Source organism: Eublepharis macularius, chromosome 18 (genome assembly GCF_028583425.1).
Source record: "Eublepharis macularius isolate TG4126 chromosome 18, MPM_Emac_v1.0, whole genome shotgun sequence".
NCBI lineage: Eukaryota > Metazoa > Chordata > Lepidosauria > Squamata > Eublepharidae > Eublepharis > Eublepharis macularius.
In genome coordinates this window covers 33,142,265-33,148,264 of record NC_072807.1, presented here as the reverse complement: position 1 = coordinate 33,148,264, position 6,000 = coordinate 33,142,265, and positions in this window count along the sequence as shown.

The following is a 6,000-nucleotide window of genomic DNA, read 5'->3' as shown; positions in this document are numbered from 1 at the left end:
GAACAAAAGCAGAGGTAGAGGAAAAGGGCATGTGAACCAAGTTCAGTCCACGTTACAAGCAAGGATGCCAGCCCATTAGGTAAAAACCTGCCGGGCCCACTCCTTAACAACTGCAATAATCTTTACAATAAAAAGACTGCAGTCATAATATTAATAAATATTGTAACAATTGCAGTCAAATCAAATGTAATGATTGTAAGATCTGCAACAGCAGGAGCTGCAATCCAAGGGCTTGAAAGACTGATGTGAAAAGGCCGTGTCAGCCTCCCCGCCCCCCTCAGCCTCAGTGGCCTTGATGGTAAGAGGGGAGGGGCTTAGTCTGCATCCTCTTCCTCCTCCTCCCTGCCCACAAACCTCCTCTGTTGCTAGGAGAAACAAACTTGTCAAGGCAATTCTGCTGGCTAGCTAGGCATGCTCAATTACCTTTCCTAGAAATGGCGAATTGAAGACTGGTCTACAATTAGCTACCTCATCCCTAGCCAATGAAGGCTTTGTGAGCAGAGGTTTAATCAGAAAAAGAGCTGCAGGGACGCATTAGCATAACTCATTAGCATATGTCACGCCCCTTGACATCACCGAAAGTGTGTCATTAGCATAACTGATTTGCATATGCCACACCCCCTGACATCACCTATCCTGGCTGTTTTGGACCCAATTCTGGCCATTCAGGGCCAAAATTGGGCCCAAAATGGCAAAAGGGGGATGAAAATGGCCAAAAAGGGGCCCAAAATGGTCAGGATCCACCATCCATCAGAGGCCCAATCTGGGCCATTTTGAGACCAATCCTGGCTGTTCTGGGCCCAAAATGGCTGAAAGTGGCCATTTTGGGCCCGTTTGGGCTTGCATCAGGACTGAAACGGCTGGGACTGGGTTGGTGCTGGGCAGGGGAGTGTTCCCCCACCTGGCACCAACCCGATCTGGGCCATTTCAGCCCCGATCCAGGCTGTTTCGGCCCCAATCCAGGCCGCAAGGGGCCCAAAATGGCTGAAAATCAGGTGGGCAGGGCCACCTGACATGTGACCTCTTTGGAAAACTACTGGAACTCCGTTCCTGTGCATTCCCCCTCAAAATGAGCCCTGGGTTTAATAACTTTCTCCTTCAAAGGTTTAGGGAGAGCCCCCTCAATGAGGGAGAAATTGACAGTGTTCACTAATGGCTCCAATATTTCCTTCCAACAAGATGCTATCTGTTGCTTTAAATACGTACTCCTATATACTACCTGTGCTTCACGTCGTTTAATATAAGTCCTAGAGTTGATTATGTTCTGTCTCAGCAATTCCTCAACCCCATACTGGATCCTTCCTAATACTATATCTTTGTAAACTTATATTCATTTACCCCTTGACATTGCTTATATAAATGTTCTTGACACTGTATGAAAATGCCTGTCCTTGTCCTTGCCACTGATTGTACTAATCTCACACTATGAAATCTGCCTTGAGTGTCAGTGAGAAAGACGGAATATAAATGATATAAAATGAAAAAAAATAATAAAAAGCTAGGACGGGAGTGGGTCCAGAGCATAAGTCGTGGCTCTCATACTCCTCAGTTCCTTGTCAGCATCCAGAGGCAGAATCAATCTGAAATTATCTATAACTCACTCATCCAAACTGGGTCTCCTGCAGGCGCCACCCTGCACATGGGCAAAATTCAGAGCAACCTGTACATGGGTTTTCTCTGTGGGGGCCCCTACCCTGTGGAAGGGCCTGTCTGAGGAGGTCAGGAGAGCTCCCATTCTCCTGGCTTTCTGCAAATGATGCAAAACTGAATTATTCAAAAGGGCTTTTTACTCAGATAGGCGGGCTGTATTGTAGGGATGGGGTCTCAGATGCTTCGCTAATGAGTTAGGGACCATAGACTTCACCATCACCACTATGTTGCGTTACGTACTGTTGTTTTAAATATATGCTCCTATAAGCTACTCATGCTTCATGCTGTCTAATGTCAGCCCTAGAATTGCTTATGTTCTGTTTCAGCATTTCTTCAACTTTTTATCGGATTCTTGCTGATGCTATGTCTCTGTAAACTTGTATTTATTTACCCTATGGCATTGTTTATGGAAATGTACTTGATATTGACTGTACTAATCTCGCGCTTCGTAATCTGCCTTGAGTCTCAGTGAGAAAAGAGGATGATAAATGACATAAATAAAACAAAACAAACAAATAAATAAATAAAGGACAAGCAGGCACTTCTGACACCTCAAATACCGGATCTGCTCTCAACCGGGCCTTCAAGTTGGAAAAGATGAAGGCGATGTTGTCAGCAAAGACACTTGCAAAAAAACTATCACAGCTCAGGGATAGCTGAGTCGGACTTAAGTGTTATCAAGTCGCAATTGAGCTGGGAGAGGCATAGTAGTGGAAGGCAAGAAAGTAATCTTTGCCACGATCACCCACACCTCTTAGGCCTGCAAAGGGGCTCTATTATATATTATTTATTACATTTCTAACCCGCCCTTCCCGCAAGCGGGTTCAGGGCGAGGTACAACAGTTATAAAAATACAACACAAATATTAAACAACAGTTCATAAAACAACAGTTCATATCATAAAATCAACAAACAGATAATAACTATCGCAAGAAGGGGTCAATTCCGGATTCCTGCCCATCAACATACAAGGAGAGGGAAGCCGACGGATAACGTACTGCAACCCATACATAGGTCAGCTAACGGATGGGCACTACATAGCCCCGTGCTGTACCCATATGTTGGGCAGCCGGCCGGTGGACACTGTATAACCCCACACTTAGTGGGATACTGGTGGAAGGCTCAGTAAAGATCTCATGGTGGCCTCAACCATATGCCTGGCAGAACATCTCCGTCTTACGGGCCCGCTGAAATGATCGAAGATCCTGACGGGATCTATGACATGATCTGCCTGATTCATCCCAAGTCCTCCACCAACGTTTCTCTAGTCATCTTCCAGTCCACTAAACCAAGGAGCCAAGAGCCTCACAGAGCATGGAAGAGGACACCAAGGAAGAACTCTGTTTATCCGGGCGTTTTTCAGAAATGTAGACTATGCAACAGTAATTTCATAACTGAAACAAGCTTTCCCATGGTTAGTGATAGGGTATGTATGGGATGAAGGGCTGTAGTGTTGACGGGTGTGTAGGAGGGGCCATTTTACAAGTTTGCATGCCCCTTCCCAATGCTAGAAGCAAAAATGTAATTCCCTTTTCACGGCCAAGGTGCTACTGGATTCAAATGTTGCTCTTCTATTGCAGACCAGCAAATTTATCCAACTGGATCTATCTTTACCATTCCAGAATGTGGTCATCTGTCAAGGCTACTTCACATGTTGTGGTTTTAATAGGTTCTTTTATACATTGCTTTGAGTGCTGATATAAGAATGCAAGTTGTGCTGGAGGCCAAGTGAAGGTGTTGCCTTCATGTCCTTGCAAACTTCCTTCCAGAAAAGCTCCTGTCTGGCCTCTGTTGGCAATAGAAAACGGAGAAAGGAGAGAAGAAGCACCAACTAGAATGGGGTCCCTGGATTTGTACTGAATCATAGGAGAAGAATGCCACCTAAAGGTAACAGCTCCTTCCATCAGTCGCCCCGATTGTGCAACAATTCCACTTGATTTACGGTGCAATACTAAACAGTAGAGATGGGCACAAACTAAAATACGAACCAAAGTTCGTCACGATCCAGGCCAGTTCGTGGTTCGCGAACCAGCAGTTAGTCAGATCCCATTTCTGACGAACCACCACGAACTTTAGGCTGGTTTGTTTGGTTCATTTTTTGGGTCATCACTGCAGACAGCCTGGCGCTGATCAATCAGTTTCCTAGGCAATAGGGAATGGACTTCCTGCAGACCTTCTGCTGACCCGGAAGTGACCTTCTGCTGACCTAGAAGTGACAATTTGCTGACCCGAGTGTGATGTTTTCACGAACCAAACGAACCGGTTCACAAACTGGGGCAGGTTTGTGAAAGCTGTAGTTCCTGAAATGCGATGAACTACGAACAGCACAGTTCGTTTTTTTTCCACTTTGTGCCCATCTCTACTAAACAGAGTTGCACCCTTAGAAGTCCATTGATTTCACTGGACAGAGGGCCATAACTCTGCCTAGGATTGTCCTGTTAACGTGGGTGCCCCTTCTTGGCTCAAGGTTGCAAGCCTCGTTCTCTTTCGATGTATTGTCGAAGGCTTTCACGGCCGGAGAACGATGGTTGTTGTGGGTTTTCCGGGCTGTATTGCCGTGGTCTTGGCATTGTAGTTCCTGACGTTTCGCCAGCAGCTGTGGCTGGCATCTTCAGAGGTGTGGCACCAAAAGACAGAGATCTCTCAAAGATCTCTCAGGCACTGAGAGATCTCTGTCTTTTGGTGCCACACCTCTGAAGATGCCAGCCACAGCTGCTAGCGAAACGTCAGGAACTACAATGCCAAGACCACGGCAATACAGCCCGGAAAACCCACAACAACCTCGTTCTCTTTCCTTCAGCTGTGGAGACTTAAAGCTGACTTTGTGGTCCATCGCTAGAGAACAGTGACATTGCCTGATCAAACCTTCTTCTTTCAGACCTGCTGATATAAGAAGCATCTGTCAGGCATGAAGGATCGCATTCACCTCGTTGCAGACAGCAACAATGAAGCCATTGTGTGTGGGTCATGGCTGCTATAACTGCCTCTGCCTGGAGGCTTTCAGGCATGAGTGAATGGCATTTCTATGTTTTCCCACCTGGCAACACTCTCATACATGAAAGTATTTTGGGAGTTACTGTTATCTTCTGCTCTTTAATTGTTCCTTCCCATCGAGCTAATTATCACCATCAACACCAGACTTTCATATTTTACTATTCTAAGAGCACAAACTAGATAAACTTCAGCTGTCTGCATGTTTATGTGGGAGTAAGAGTTCAGTGGGGCTTACTGCCACTCAAGCGCACACAGCATCCATGAATACATGGACACTCAGTGCAGCAGACAGATTCTCTAGTAATAAAGCCTTTTATTATCGCTACCACCTAATTTTCAAACAGGACACCCAAGGGCAGCTGCTGGCACAATGATTGAATGTAGACCAAAAGAAGAACATAAAACGAGCATGCGAACCTTGTGGCCTTCAATGCAACAGAGATCCAGGGTCAGCAGGTGCTTTTGAAAATGGCGGTGTGTATGTGTGGGGTGTGCATGGGTCTAACCTGCCTCGAAGTCTGATCCTTTCAGCTAGAAGCCCTGTCCCTTGTGACAGAGAGGGTGTGAAGGAGTGGGCAAGTGCCAGCAGCTGGCTAGCCTGTTGTGATCATTCTGTGGTGGCAAGAGAAAATCCATGCTAAGCATACTGAGGGATGCTCTAGGTTTCATGGTTACAGGGCATGCCATATTCCAGGTGGGACCTGAGTACAATTTAAGCCACCAAGTACAGGAATGTATATAGAGTATCTGTGTATCTATGTATCCATCCGTCTCTCTGTCTGCCTGTCCATCCGTCCATCCATCCATCTCTCTATCTGTCTGTCCATCCGTCCGTCCGTCCGTCCATCCGTCTCTTTATCTGTCTGTCTGTCTGTCTGTCTGTCTGTCTGTCTGTCTGTCTGTCTGTCTGTCTGTCCGTCCGTACATCCATCCATCCGTCTGTCTGTCTGTCTGTCTGTCCATTCATTGTCCGTCCATCCATAACAGCAATAGCAACAGCAACAGCATTCAATTTATACACCAACCTTCAGGACAACTTAATGCCCACTCCGAGCGGTTTACATAGTATGACATTATTATCCCCACAACAAAACACCCTGTGAGGTGGGTGGAGCTGAGAGAGCTCCAGAGAGCCATGACTAGCCCAAGGTCACCCAGCTGGCTTCAAGTGGAGGAGTGGGGAATCAAACCCGGCTCTCCAGATTAGAGTCCCGTGCTCTTAACCACTATACCAAACTGGATCTCCATCTGGATTTCCATCCATCCATCCATCCATCCATCCATCCATCCATCCATCCATCCATCCATCCATCCATCCATCCATCCATCCATCCATCCATCCATCCATCCATTTTT